Source organism: Aotus nancymaae, unplaced genomic scaffold (genome assembly GCF_030222135.1).
Source record: "Aotus nancymaae isolate 86718 unplaced genomic scaffold, 86718_ANA_hifiasm-v0.15.2.pri h1tg000014l, whole genome shotgun sequence".
NCBI lineage: Eukaryota > Metazoa > Chordata > Mammalia > Primates > Aotidae > Aotus > Aotus nancymaae.
Genome location: NW_026988425.1, coordinates 101,959,795 through 101,975,642, shown reverse-complemented (window position 1 = coordinate 101,975,642; position 15,848 = coordinate 101,959,795). Strand labels below are relative to the sequence as shown.

At 38.7% G+C, this 15,848-nt stretch overlaps 1 long non-coding RNA gene across 1 annotated transcript; it reads right to left on the bottom strand.

The window, feature by feature from the left end:
* Positions 1-292: 292 nt before the first annotated feature.
* On the bottom strand, positions 293-13,939 carry LOC105731973 (uncharacterized). Its single transcript, XR_001110861.3, has 3 exons — positions 13,832-13,939; positions 4,902-5,261; positions 293-2,984 (listed from the first exon to the last, which is right to left on the bottom strand). It is a non-coding gene; the product is annotated as an uncharacterized LOC105731973 (long non-coding RNA).
* Positions 13,940-15,848: the final 1,909 nt, after the last annotated feature.

The window sequence follows — 15,848 nt, the reverse complement described above, 5'->3', positions numbered from 1 at the left end:
CATGACAATATTCACAATCTTTACAATATGGAAGCCATTACAGAGTACCTTGGAGATTAAAAGGAAAGAAATAAAGAAACGAAAACTTCTAGAAAACAGTGTTGATTTAGGATAATTAGGAAGAACATGGACAAATACATTTTTACCAGTTTGGGATATAAGATTTTTTGAAAATTCTTCCATCTATACTATCATTGATTAGGATAGCAATGTGGTAAAAATGACAAATATGAAAAAGGGCATACATTAAACTATGAATCCCCATTTTTGTATCCTCTGTCTTTTGACTGTCTGTTATGCTTACACACCATGAGGAAAAGTTCAGAAGCACAGCTTATGCTGCAAAAGATATCCATTTCAGGCAGGGTGTCAGCAAAAGCCTTCTTCCAGTAAGATAGTAAAATAACGAATTGTAAAATACTTTTCTTCATTTATGTTTTAGAGTCAGACTTAGATTAGAGAGAAACTGGGAAAAAAATCTCTAGCATTAGTCTCGATATTTGGTAAAGAGGATAACAATAACATTACATCAGTTGATTCTTGGTAAATGTTTTGTATCTTGGTGAAAGTGATGGGTCCTAGAATTTTATTCTTTTGTTTCCTTTCAAATTTCCTTCCTGCTACAAATCTAATGCACTAGAAGAAAAAAAAATGTGCAATTTATTATCTATTAGCTCTAATATCATACCATTAATATAAAAGTTATTTCCCCCCTTTTGAAATAGTTTTATGAGACCTGAAAGAATAATCCAGATTTTTAAATTCCTGAAGGTGCTAATAAACAGTAGCATCGTTTAATTTTCATCATACTTAGTGCCCAAACAGTGCTAGGTGGGGAGATAACTATGGTACTATTATGCATTTACATCAACTACTTTTACATTAAGCTGTATTTTCCATCAATATTAAATATGAAAATACAGGCACAACTGAGTAAACATATGAAATGGTGAGGCATTTGTTAAAACATGCTATAGATGTACTTCTCACTAAATCCTATCACATATTTTTTCCTTAAAAACTTAATGATTAGAGGTCATTGTTTATCTATGGGATCTTGATATTACTTTAAGCTCTTGAAGAGCCTAGCAAAGATGTGACCTCTGTCCTAAGTTTTAGATTTCAAATTCCTCTAAGAGGGAAAAAATGACTTCAAGATCTGGTCACTATTTCTCAGCTGTCACAAATGTCTATTTTCTGGTGGTAGAGAAATATCATGTTGCACTGTTTTGTTTCAAGGTCATCTGTCAAGAGTCTCAATTTACCTGCAAGTCTTGATGGATCTTAAACATCAATAAATGACCCATTTCTACTTTGCAATATAAAACCGAGTCTGTTCTTGTGTATCTAATAAGACTATGAGTGCTTTTTCAGCAGTATTGGCAGTAAATACTCAAAAGTATCATATCTAGTTCTTTTTTCTTTTTCTCTTGAGAGAGGACAAAGAGATCTCCTCCTAAGGAATAGGCACTCTCTGGCATCATCTCTTTGTCAAACAGTTCACCTCATAATGAAGCAATAACCTTTCTATATACAGAATATTTTTTTAAAAAAAAATTGGTCCTATTGTGAGAGAGGCACTATCTCTGCCTGGATTGTCCATAAGGCACTCCTTTTGTGTGCTTCCTCTCTATTCTCATGGAATGTAAAGCATTCTTTCACACTGATACACCAAACAGCCATCTGGACCACACAGTAGTGGGCAGTTTATTAAAGGGAAGTTTTTAAAAGGAAACGACAAGAGCCTATTTTATTCTTTACACTGTAAGTGTAAGAACATCAAATGTCAATGAAATTTATTTTTGCGTGATCCTGAGTACCTCTTTGCTGTTGTATGGAACACTCAACATTTCTTTTCACCCAGGAAGCCTAAATAGGCTAATATATGACTGGATAAGTTATTTAATGTGTTTTCCATAATTATCATTAATGGTAACCATTGTCAAGGCACTATATTTTAAGTAAACTGGCTCTCTCCATCATATCCCCATCCATGTTATTATTTTTTATCCAACAGAGGGTCAGAAAATTCATTTATTTATTTATTCAGCCATCAAAAATATTTGTACTTACTACATGCAAGGCACTCTTCTTAGTGTTAGAGAATATTCAAATAAATTATTTTTTTAAAAGGCCCTTGTTTTCAAGGACCCTAGGCTTTTATAGAGACAGTAATATGTGCTCTCAAAAACCCACAATAGAAAGCAATGCTATTTGAGTGGTAAAGGGAAGGGAACTGTGTATTGATCATCTAAGTGCATTCACATGTGATCTCATATAATTCTTACAGCAATCCACCCCCAGGAGTATTATTATCATTCCCTTTTTTAAAAGATAAAAAACGACAGAACTTGCTGAAGCTCATGGGATTTTAAAGAGGATCTCTCTGAGTCCAAAGCTCATGCTCAGTCTAGTAGAAGCAGGCTTAAACTTTCAGGAAAGGAAAAGGCTATGCCATGCTGATGTGGTCGGGGGCACCAAGACTAGAAAGAGAAGTGAGGTTTAGAGAGAAAGTATTCCAGGACTAGGGCACAGGGAAGGAAGTGAGGCGGGAGAGAGAAGAACTCACTTAAGGACAGCAAGAAATAGTGCAGATAAATAGTGGAAAATGAGGCTAGAACTAGTAGCTGTGGGCCTGAGGAGTATTAGTGGTCAACTGTGAAGGTTGTACTTTTTTCTGCAACCAGCAGTTTCACTGGAACATTCTGATCAAGGACATGGGATAAACAATGCTGATTTTCCAAAAAAAGAAAAGAAAAGAGAGAAAAGAAAAGAAAATTCTGCCAGTAGAGTACGAAAACATGACAGAGGGAAGAGAAACAAACTATTCCATCATTCCTGGTGCAAGCCACATTTCTGGTTTCTGGGTTGGCCCAGGAAGCTGCCAGCCATGCTTCCTGTGGTCTGTGGTGAACATGTTCATTCCTTCTTCTGTGAAACTGGCAGTTCCTTCTTAGGTCTAAATGTGTCATGGGGAAGTGCTCCTGTGGTGACAGGAAAAAAGAAGCAAGGCAAGAAAAAGAGTCAAACTTGTTTTGTTGTAATTCAAAAAATAATTTTACTCCCTGAGTAAGCTCAATTTTTTCATGCATTTTTTTTTTTTTTTTTTTACAAGAAGGTCAATGTTTATTCTAGTCATGAGAGGAGGAGAGAGTCTGGGGTCATTGTCACTTCATAAATACCTTTCACAAAATCATACCTAATAAAAGTTCTAGAAGGTCTAGATGGAGAGGTTTAGAAGGGTGGCAACCAGCTTAAAAGGAAATGGCATTATTGGAGCTTCTGTAGCATACTAATTGAGGTTGAGGGAGGAGGCCAGTGCTGGGAGACATAGATACATCTGGATATTGCAGGAGTGCCCAAACCCTGAACCTAAACCACTCTCAATGTTCCTTTATCATAGGGTATTGGTTCTTTCTGCTGATTGCATATTAGAGTCACCTGGAGATTTTTGAAAATATACCTGTATTCCAGGCCCCACTATGAAGAGGTTCTAAATTACTTGATCTTGGGCATTCCTCCCCATCAATCCCCACCTCCCCGCTTTTAAAAATGAGGTTTAATTTACATAGGGTAGTACACATAGATTTTTTGTCTAAAGTTTGATGAATGGGTGCAGTTTTTTAAACTTAGATGCCATAAAATTCAGAGATGAACATTCTTTGACCTTCAAGTTGCAAGCTGTGTCTATAAGGATAGATGAAATTCAGAGACCTAGCAGAAATGGGAATAGCTGTTCAAATTACCTTTAAAATATATTTCTGAACAGTACAGTTAGGCAAAGGTCACTATATAGAATCGTTTGCATTTTAGGTTATGTATACCAAAACACTGGATTCACACTGCACATCAGTGAACTCTGAAGACAACGCATCAGGAAGCCAGAAGATTCTTTCCCTTTGTGAATCATCCCACCGACATAACCTGAAAGCTTGTTATAGAGGAACCAGATTGTATAAAAAAGTGAGTCCAGAGAGCTGTTCTTGGTGGTACAATCTTGGCCCCAATGCTTTAATAAAGATCCTTGGATGACCCTGTTATTTTGTTTGGAAACGATGGAAAAGGGAGCTCAGAGGGAATTCTGGCAGCAACAGCATATCTAAAGGCAAAAGCCTTGCCTTGTGTTGTGCTTCCAAACATAAAATCATCTGCATGGAAACATACCAGGGAGTATGAAGGAATCAACCCCAGAGGAGCACTAAGGTAGGGAAAATAGAATGAGGAACTTAGGACATTGTTTGATTGCCTTGTCACAATTAAAACTGCTTTGGAAACACTGATAAGAGAGAGGATCAAGAATTTTATCGGTCTGAAAAGAGTGATTTTGGTAAACATGTTAAGCAATTAAACATGCAAGATATAACTTTATTGTTTGATGTTTATTTCTGGCATTCTTTCTGAGAGAATTGATGACACACTAAAACCTAATTTCTGGAACCAGTTTTTGGAAGCTCAGATTTTAAATTCTTATTGGTTATTGACAATAAGCAAACAAACTCTTAACAAAGCAAAGAAACCACACAGGATTTTCATTTCAACATTAGGCCTAGAAAAATATTATCATAATTTTAACATTCTAATTTCAAAGGGATGGCTAAAATAAGTGAATAAATTTTATATGTAAGTTTAGTTATCTAAAAGGAAGATATTAGCATTTGGAAACATAGGCATACCAATGAAACATCATAGAGTCATCATTTTCCTAGGTGACTATATATATATAATTCACTATAGTTTACCATAGTTTTACCTAGTTTACCATACTAGGCCAGCTCTGAGAAAATTCTGACATTAATTATCTCATTTAATACAGCTTTTATGGTGTTGGTCCTGTTTTTATTATTCCCTGTGTTACAGATGAAGGAACTGAGAAGTTAAATAACAAATCCAAGGTCACCTACCTCGCAGAGGCAGATGCGGGACTGGACTCCAGGCAGTGCGATTTCAGACCCAGGGAGAAGCACAGAATTAATATGTCAAGTCCCCTCAATCATGTTCAATATACAGCATCAGTAATAAACCCCATGACCTCCAGTGAAGCCTGTTCAGAAGCAGGATTGGGAAGGCAGGGAGTTGAAGCTCAACCCTGGCTTCACCTCCCCTCACCCTCTAGGGCTTGGCCAATCCTCACAAGAAGTATCAAACAATCAGATAGTTGTTTTCTTTTTTTTCCTCCAACCTCTCTCTTCAAAATGAGCAGAAGGACAGTCATGGCTGTAGACAAGGCCAGCAGGTGAGATGGTTCCCCTCTGCATATGACCCTGGAAAGCAGAGGATGAATGATTCAGAACAGTGTCAGCAGCAGGCCCTGGGGAGGTGGCTGTGCCTGGGCTTGGATGAGTGGTTCTAAGGAGGCCTCTCTGTCTTTGCTGTGATTTGTCACTTGCTCTTAAACCCACTATTCAATTTTTGGAACAAAGGAATGTTTCTGGAGAAATAATAGTGAGACATAATACTAACTGCAGGTGTTGTTCAAAGCACTTCACATTTATAACTCCTCTCATCCTCATTGCAATCCTGTGAGGTAGGTAATAGGGTCACCAGCTCATCCCTCTTTGGTTAGGACATTCCTGATTTCAGCACTGAAAGTCCTATTACAGATAAACTGGCATGGTTTTTCGTTCAGTGAGGTACTATTCCCTATAAAGATAACGGAGGCCGAGAGAAGCTCAATGGCTTGCTCAAGATCATAGCATTAGCAAGTGCAGAGCCGGGACTGAAGCCAGGTGGTCCTACTCCAGAGCCTGCACACACAAACAATGATAATACATAAATTTTCTTTCTTGAGGACAGGGGAAATTTAAGGATGGACCAGTAACAATATGCTAATCCCATCACAAAGACATTTGAGCTGGGAAATCAGAAAAGGGAAGAGATTATTGGGAACCTGACATTGTTTCACTGAACTCTCACAACTTTGAGTGTTAGTAGGTATTATTCCCATTTTGAGGATGAAGAAACAGAAACTCAGAAAAGTTCAGTCTTGCTTACAATCATAGAGGTGAATTTCAACTAACTTGCTGTTTGTGAAGTCAAAGATACTTCGTTGCATCTGTCTACTTTTAACAAGAACTAACATTTGTGGAGCACTTTATAGTCTACAAAGCCCTGTCATATGCACCAACCCCTTTGACCCTCAGGAGCCCACCTGAGGTGAGCATAGCAGTAATAACATTTTCACTTACCCATGAAGGCACTGAGGATCTTAGAGGCTGCAGTTCTCTGAGGTCACAAGGATATCATGTGGCCGAACTGAGACTAGAAACAGGGTTTTCTGAAAAGTTAAGATTCCTTTATTCTTTCTTCCTAACCTTATTAGAATATATTCTGGAGGATATGCGTGAGCAAGGGGACAATTCAGTGGATAGTTAACTCTAGTTCCAGAAATAAAAGAATGATAGACGTCGTAGGCAAGTAGGTAATTAACCATGGGAACTTCTAAATAGGCGAACAGGAGCAAGGAGAGAAGAGGCCTTGAGTTTTTGACATTTTGGCAAAGATGAGAACAAATAGTACACACCGTGTAAAAAAACTCTTCTGTCTCAAACTCATTCATTCATTCATTCATTCAACAAATTCTTAATGAATGCTTAACATGTGTGAAGCAAGGGGGGTGGTCCAAGAGTGAGAAACATGGATGCAGGCCAACTAGACACGCTGAGCTCACAGTGTGGTGAGGAAGCAGCATCACTGCTTTTCATACCAATCCTGGCTCTTCCCACGCTGACTAGAGGTTGGGGGCAGCTAGTTTGTGTAGCTAGTTTGCCAGATCATCGTGTAAATTCTCCCACCTGTGGCTGATTGTAAGCTATCAAGGTGATGGGAACTGGCTCACAAAATTCCTGAAACTTTAACAATCAGTTCTCCAGGCTCAGCCCACCACTGAAACCATTCCCCACTCCACTCATCCTACCCTCCTCACATAGTTAACAGTGGAAATTATTATTTCTTACAAGTTCTAAAGGATTTCAGGAACTGTTTCCAGTACTAGGAAGGTAACATCAAACTGCACAGTAGTTTTGAGTTTCAGCCCAGAGGGATAGAAGTCAGGGCAAAGAAATGCAGTAATATTCCAAAGCATGTCTGTTGAGTCTTGCAAAAAGACAGGCTGAAGCAAATTTAGAGCCTGCCGAAGATATAGAAGTACGATCCCCACTCCAGGAGATGGACCACTTCAGTAAGCCGAAGTTTTATCGCATGAGATTCTTAGCTGGGAGACAAAACACAGTGATCCACGAATGAACCACTTTGGTCTGCATTTAGCTGAAAATACACCCTTAAAATTGCCAGTAAGTAGATTGGACAGAGAGCAGGGCCTGGGTTCAGGAAGTGAGAAACTTGCGGGGAGAGAATGCAGGCGAGGGCCCAGAAGGCAGAGCAGGGAAAACACCAAAGCCTCGTGAATCCTATCTCATAACTTTGCCTGAGGCTGGTGAAATATGCACATGTTGAGCTATCAACAGATATAAAGGGGAAATGATAATAAAATCCAGTCAAAAAATAAAGTAAGGTAACATGGAAGGATTTCTGGTCCCCCATCTTTTCTAATAACCTTGCAAAAGACATTTGACAGCAAATAAGGGTTTACAGCTGTATGGCTTCCCATAGAGATTAAAGGCTAGACTTGGCAATACTCTGCAGTACTTAGCAGCATGTGTGAAATTACTCATCATGGAAATGCTTCTCATTTTGTACATTTTATTTATTTATTTTAACCACGGTATGAGACTGAATTCTTTCTAGATGCAGTAAAATTAACCGCCAGATTGTTTTCAGGGGTAGCACAAAAATTTCTACACGCTGAAGGAAGTAAAAAATACTAAAAGTAATGTTTGCTACATAAAAGTTCCCAAAGACCTGCTCAGTTGGAAATTGTTTATGTAATGCTTGAAGGCATCTAATAGTCAGAAAATGTTGCAAATTCATAATGAGAAATTGGTCAAATGAGTTGGTGGTGACAATATATTGATTCTTTCATTAATACAAAATATATAAATAAAACAGTACAAGATCTTTGCTTGTTAAACAAATTACAAAAAGAAGACCAACAACCTAGACAAGACGGCATTTAGCCTCAAGGATGATCTCATAGCCGCTGCTATTCACACAGATGAAAAGATGATGGTAAAGGAGAGAAAGCGCAAAATTCCAATATAATAGTTTATCATCGTCTATTTGCCAATAACACTCAAGTAATGTTTGACTGGTTAAACAGCATAACTGACATACGCATAAAGGCTCTTCTGAAACAATACATTCTTGTAAATTTTGAGAACCTGGGATGGTTTCTACAACAATGTCTTGAAAAATTAGACATCAGTATATGAGGATACATTTTGTAATTCTTGACTACAGTATCCACTTCTCCCTCCCCATAATTAGAAATTACAATTTGACAATATAACAAATGAACATCAAAACTCAATAAGTGCTTCTTTGAGAAGCTAGATTTTTCTTTTTTTATGTATTTATTACTACAACCATCCCCAGCTCTTATTCCAAATGACACTAAGTTCCAATACTCAGATAATCCAAGTTCCTAATTAAAATTAGAAAAAAACTGCACACCACTACAACAGAAAAATCAGAAACCCTCACAACATACAGCTCAAACAAGTTACCTGGGGAGCCTTACTTAACTACTATTTTTATATGTTTGTTTTCTTTAAATTATAAAATCAACATCAAATGAAAGTTTTTGAAAAGTTGAAAAAGTCAATTTTCTTTCTGGATACCAATATAATTATTTTCAGTTGTGTATCTGCTATTGCCTTCTTGGGCCTGGTGCATACATATCTTATATAGTCACAATTGTAGCACAAACTCAAATGTGTATTAGTTTGATTATTTTCATGAATGGCTTTTAGTGGTTATTCGCTGTTTTTATTTTCCCCTCGGTGAATATCCATTAAGTACCTAAAACTGTACCTGGCACGTTGTAAATGTCATAAATAAATACTTTAATAAAATGCCTGGAATGTTAAAGTGCCCAAAAGCTCCTTAAAGGATGTTCAGTTTTATGCTAAACTGAATGCCCTCACCAGGCAGAGCAGAGCCACAGTTGCTACTGAGAGAGAAAGGGTGAGTTAATGAATCACTCCATCCTTTGCACTTTCTTCTGAGCTGTTTCAAGTCTCTCCTCTGGCAGGAAGCAGCAGTTTCAGGCCTGATAAGAGCTTCAGGTTCTGCCAATGTGGCCTTGGGCTTGTTATTGAAGACTTTGACTGCCATTGATTGTCATGGCTTTAAGGGGACAAGGAGGACACATTCTTCCTTTGCAACTACTGTTTGCTTTCCTCTGATAATGAGATCAAGCAGCCCACACTCTGGGCAATTGATGCTTGTGGGAGCAAACAGGGACAGTTGATAGGAGTGGCAGGTGATAGCGAGGACTGCTGTGGCTGAAAGAAATCCATCCCACTTCAGTGTGGTGCAGCATGAAAAATGAACACCATGGGCTTCACCTGAATTAGCCACACTTTCCCAATGCCAATGTAACTGCTTCAGGTGGTCTCCCGTGGTGGCTGCCTGAATTCAGTCTCCTACATTGTAAGGTGTATGAGTGTATTGAAATCACAGGCACGAAAACAGTCCTGTACACATTCTCCCCTGGCCTGGTCCTCAATTAGGGTTGCGCATACTAAGAAAGTAAGTAGATTATTCTGATCACTTCCTATTGAACAGAATAGCTCAACAGTATCTCAAATACCATCTCAATGGATTGACTAAATTAATGTAATACTTCTTGGCTATTTAGTGGAACGAGTCGCGACATAGGATTTACACAAATCCAGGTTCAAATTCTGTCTCTGACACATAATACATTGTTTGTATTATGTCATATGACTAAACTTCTTAGCACCTCAGTGTCCCATCTTGGAAAATGGAAAGAAGAATGCCAACGCTGTAGAAGTGTGGTAAATAAGATAAGATAATTTGAAATAGCATTAGTAGCACACAGTATGCACTCAATCTCAGTTTTCCCCACATTTCCAGAGACAGTGGTCTTCCAGTTTGAAAATCGTCATAGAAAATAGAAGTCTACAGCTATTTCAGAAATTTTGAAAGCTTGTTAGAAGTCTCTAATGCCCACTGCCTCTTTGTAATTATGTGAGATCAGTTCAGAGACTTGATTGTATTTATAGCCATGTGTGCAGCTGATCTAAGAAAACACCGGACTCGACCAGAAGACAGATCCTAGACCTTCACGGGGTAACCTACACAAAGAGAAGCCCGACAGCAAATCCTGCAGAGCTCAGATTTCCTCTGATAGAATTCAGCTCTAGACATAAATTACATGGTGCTTACAAGGCAAATGAAACACAATCTATCAAGATGGAATCACCAAGCTTGCACCACGCAGCCAAAATGGATGTGATTGAAACAAGTTTCTTTGTAGAGTCTTATTTCGGATTCTGACATTTTCTTAGAGTTTGTTTAAAAGTTTTCTGAAGTAACTGAAAAGTAATTGTATTTTTTGGCAACATAGAATCCCTAGGAAAGCACTTAAAATGCAGCAACTGCTGGCATAGAAGAGGAAACTTTGCTTGATTATAGATATTCTGCCAGAGATTTAAAAGTATACTGAAAAATTGCAACTGAATTATCTGACTTTATGCAAATAACACTTTCTTTGCCTTAAACACAGAATGTAGTTAATTTACCAGTCTGCCAACAATTCTTGACCAGCCTATTCTCAGAATAAATAATATAAGATTTGAAGAAAATGAATGATAAAAATGTGAAATTTTCAGAAAATGAGTGAAAGGATAAAACTAGAAGGATCTCCTTTATGTGTGCATTAGGCAAGTCCAAAAATCATGGTGATGGAAAGCTAAGCTCAACTGCTTTATTTGGTTCGTCTCCTTGTTTACTTGGTTTGTTTCGTGTTTTGTTTAACTTTTCCTGATGGACCATTTGATTGTTTTTTACTTTGTATGGGTTTTTAATTCTACAAGTAATACGTGTATATATTCTTTTCAAAAATAAACAGAACATTAATTCGAAAGGTAATATCTCCATTGACTACCACTATTAATTTTGGTGTCTGCTCCTGCCCCACTAACAAGATTGGCATATCTCTCTCAACACACAGATAATATATATTACTTTTTTTTGGTTGGGCTTTCTGTAAATGGAACTATACAATAATGCATCGTACTTAAACTTACTTTATTCACTCAATAAAAGTTTTTCGATCATTCCCTGTCCACATGTATTTCATCCCTTTGAGTTATTCCGTGGTACTCTATTATGCGAATATGGCAACTTTTACTTGGTCATTCCATTATAAACATTAGATTGTTTCCAATTTTGCTACAATTAACATCCTTACATACTTCCTTATATACATTTGCTAGTGTTTCCCTAAGCTAGCTATACGGAAGTGGTAGGAACATTTAAAAATTTTAAATTTGTAGAATGTCCTCTGAAGAGACTGTACTACAACTTACTAGCCATGTGACTTTGATAGAGTTACTTCCCTTTTCTGTGCCTCAGTTTCCACATCTCTAAAATGAGGGTGATTAGTATCTACCTCATGAGTTGTTCTGAGGATTAAAAGTGTAAATGCATGTAAAGTGCTTAAAACAGTGCCCAGGACAACATAAACTGATATATCATTTCTTATTATCAAGATTTCTACTGACATGCATGAGAGTGCCTATAGCCCCACATTGTCTCCAGCACAGTCAACTATCCAGTTGTTTGATGTTCTCCCATCATATGGGGAAAATGTTGTATCTCCTTGTATCAACCACCCTGCCAGGGGTGAACAGGTCCTCAGCTTTCCTCTCCAGCATCCTCGTATGTCTCCATGGGAGGAAGGGGCTAGGCTTGGCAACCGGTATCCTGGCAGCTCATGTGGGATTCCTTATCACATCTGCAGTGACTTGGTGGGACACTCCTCATCCACACAGCCTGCAAGGAGTGGTTCAGCTTGTCTTTATACTGACTGTGGGTTAGGGAAGGGCTGAGCTAGGGGCAGCAGTGGCTGGTGTGTGGTGTGACCCTCATGGTGTGTCAGGGCCATAAAAAGGGAGCTCAAGTACAGAAATGTACTTTCTTCAGGCTGTTCACTCTCCTTGCACCAGAATCTATTCATTAGAAATTAGCAGGACAATCATGCCTGAGAACCCGTTCCACCTTTGTTGTGTGCTCCTGGTGAAATGAGAGAAGACAAATAAGGAGATACCCTACCATGGGGCAGGGTAGTTCTTTAGGTAATTCCTATCACCAGTGTATAGGCAGGTAGAAGATGATATTCTACTCACTCACTTGCAAAGCCTCGTCTATTGAATTTCTTATAATAAAATAATTTCTGTTCTACTAGAACGTAGCTCACTATGCTCTTGTTTCCTGAAATGATATCGGAAGTTTTTAAAATTATCCTTAATATTACTGTAAGATTAATTATCCTCTCCATTAGTTGACATGTCTTAGCATTCACTATTTTGGCCTGATCGGGAGATATTTTCTCCCCCACGCTGCATAAGTATCTAAAGGTAGATTTGAGAAATCACCTTAGCATTCATTAATTGATTCAACAAACATTAAATACCTACTCCATGACAAGCATTGTGCTAGGGTCTAGTAATAGCAAAAAATAAAATTTTGTTCTTGGCCTCAAGCTGCTCATAGTACAGGGCTCCCTTTCCTAAAGTGCATTGCAAAGAAAACATGTTTCTACCATTTCTACACACACATACATACTCCCTGATCAAACATATTTAGGAAATGCTATACACAGGGCACATTAGCATATAAAAGCTCTGAGTGTCTGGAGATAAAGGATCATAGAGTATTTAATTTGATTTCACCTGGGTAAGTTTAGGCATACCTTTTGAGTAACACCTGTTAACAGTCCAAGAACTAGCATTTCTCAAAATGCTTTTCTGGACATCTGGCCATTCTAGTGGAGGAAGAATATGAGGAAAACTCCAGGATCCTGGATTTCCCAAATAGGTTATTGGATTCAGAGTGTTTTAAAGAGAGAATGTGTGTTATATATTTGAGAACATTGTATGTATGTTCAAGTTATGCATTATTATCACGTATATGATTGCATTTAAAATTTCTAAACTCCTGTTAGGAAGGTTTAAAGGATGTCATAACAGACTACCTTTCCCTGAAACCGTATAACTGTGCTTCAGTGGTTTTTGTAGGTCTTTCAGTGGTTTTGTAGGACCTAATTTTGTAGGTCTCTGGGCACAGTAAAGTATCTGGGCCTTTATTTTTCATCATTTCACTGTTGTAATTAACAAGATCTCAGAAAGATCATATGGTTAGCTGCCTGGCATGGGTTGGAAGCAGGAGTCCCTATCCTTTTGGGGAGGGAGGCTTACTGTTTTCTAATGCCTGGAACTCATTGAGGGATTCCTGATAGCATCTGGCTCTGTCACTTTCCTGCTTGAAATACTCTTGAGCAGCTGCCCCTCACAGCAGGGTGGCTCCATGTGACTGGCTGGGGATCCCTGTTGTAAATGACAGCTGCAGGGTGATTTTGGCCATGGCTGCCAAGAGGCAGAAGTCGAGTGAAAACATTATAGAATTTTTATTATTCACTGAGACAGTGTGTGCATAGCCAAACAAAGAGGGCACCAGTTGAATACATAAAAAAACAAAACAAACAAAAAAAAACACTGGGTCTGTTTCTTTTTTGAAAGCCTCAGTGATGTTCTTTCATTGCCAGAAAGTAGAACACAAACAAAAGAAAACAGAAGACACATTGAATATTCTAGCCCCAGTCTATCCTGCCTAGTTTATACATCATTGGCCTGAGAAACTGAATACTAGTGCTGCTAATAACACCTACCATTTATGGAGCACTTACCAGATAATCAGGCATCACTGTCTATAACAATTGTCTGAATATCTCTTCCCAACATGCTTGTAGGGTAGCTGCCATAGCTGCCATTTTAGAGCTGAAAAACCTGAGATTTAGGGAGGTGCATAACTTGTCCAAGGTTGCATAACCAGTAGCTGGTAACAGATTCAAAGTGAGGCCAACTCAAACAAGGACTTACTCAAAAGTCCACGGCCCTGACCCACAACTGAGTGAATTTCTAAAGTCCAATAATAGTGACTGTCATTTAAATAGAGATGGCTTTTCTGGTCAGATCACAGCACTAAAAGAAGATGATATTTCCAGGAAAAAGTGAACAACAGAAGATGAATTTAGTGATGGAATTTCATTTTGGGCTGCTAAATTTCAGTGTACACTGTGCCTGCTTTCCCCTTCAGTAAATAAAGCTAAAGATATTAGGCAACCATTTTGGACAGGAAAGTAACTACAGAACATCTCCCAAACCTCACGGTTTTCTTTAAGATAAAGGTGGCCTGATTATCGTTTGTTTGCATACCTTGAGCACCATCTTGTCCCCTGACTGCATTGACAGGAAAGGAGAATCAGTCAAACCCTAGTCTCCCGTTGAGGGGACAGGGTTGGAGAATAGAATATATATGTGTGAATTGGGCCTGAAGTTTGTGGAATACAGTCATTATGGGAGGCGAAGCTTGGAAAGGTCACGATTCCTGCGGAAATGGAAGATACTGCGAGAGAAATGAAATTCAGGTTTCCATCCATGCTGAAAGTGTCACATTAACGCTAAGAGGTGGCAAGTGGGTGCGTTTCCTGGGGGTGCTTTTCCCTCTGAATACTGCTTAGGATTTTCCTTATAGTTGCTCAAATATTTCCCTTTCTTTTAGAAATTAAAAAACGATTTTCTTTTTAAAGGACTCAGTTCCAGCGTGAGAAGTACAGCAATGTCCTGTTCTCTTTCACATGCCCCTCAGAGAACAGAAATTGGAGACTAGTCTATTCATCTTCTAGCCACCATAGATGGTTTGACAAAGGTATCAGGTCTTCAGAAGACCTTTTGGCTGAGAAATGACAGACTACTCCTCTGAAATTGTGAGGTGAGGGGCTCAGCCTAGAAGTAATTGTGTTTTTCTTTTGCTCACGGTTCTCACAGTTCATCCTGATTTCTTCATTGCCAAGTTTTGACACTGAAGTTTCTTTTTCGATAAGGCTGAATGCTGAAGGCTGCTGCCCACCATTCTCACTGCAGCCAGAGATAAAGTATTGGTCAGTATTTCAGATAAACTTTTATTAGAGTATTTCCATTAAGATGCTTCAAGGCCATTACGTCAAGGAATGAGACACATCTATCTTGTTCCGGTTTAATTGCAGAAAGGAAGGTTGGTTTTATATGCTGTAAAGCCACTTTCAGGGAACATAGAGCTTGATATCTATAGTTACAGGGTTTCATTTTGTTGAAACCTTCAGTTTCTCTTCACACTGCTGAAATTATAATGCAGTTTCACTTTATGAGACTCCTACAATGGTGGCTACAGTCACTGCCCAGTTTACCAAATTCACAATGACATGTACAATATGAAGTGTTAGGAACCAGCTCAGCCAGATTCACAGCAGCAGTCCACAGGATTTGCTCGCACTGCCCTAAGAAAATGCAAGGAGAAAAGGGTTTATGCTAAAGGCTCATGCTGCTGCCTAACAGAGTTCTCTTCCCGTCCTTGACAATGCTGCTTTTCTCCTTAGCAGCTCAACAGAGTCCACCCACACTGCCTTAGTGTCAGTCTTGAGTTCTTGACCAACGTGCTCTGATGAACTCATCACCTCTACTTTTTCCTCTTTAGCCTTTCGTCATTCTCTTAGCCCAGATCAGTTGAGTGCTGGCTGCTGATAAAGGACATACCCAGGTGAAGAGAAGTCAGTGTGCTCACCTCCTAGCCCATTCAGCTGGCATTTTTGCCTCTAGTTTCACCCAAGCCTCCATGGATCCTAGAGAGAGTCTGAGCCAAGGCAGCTTCGGCTACTGCTGCCATGA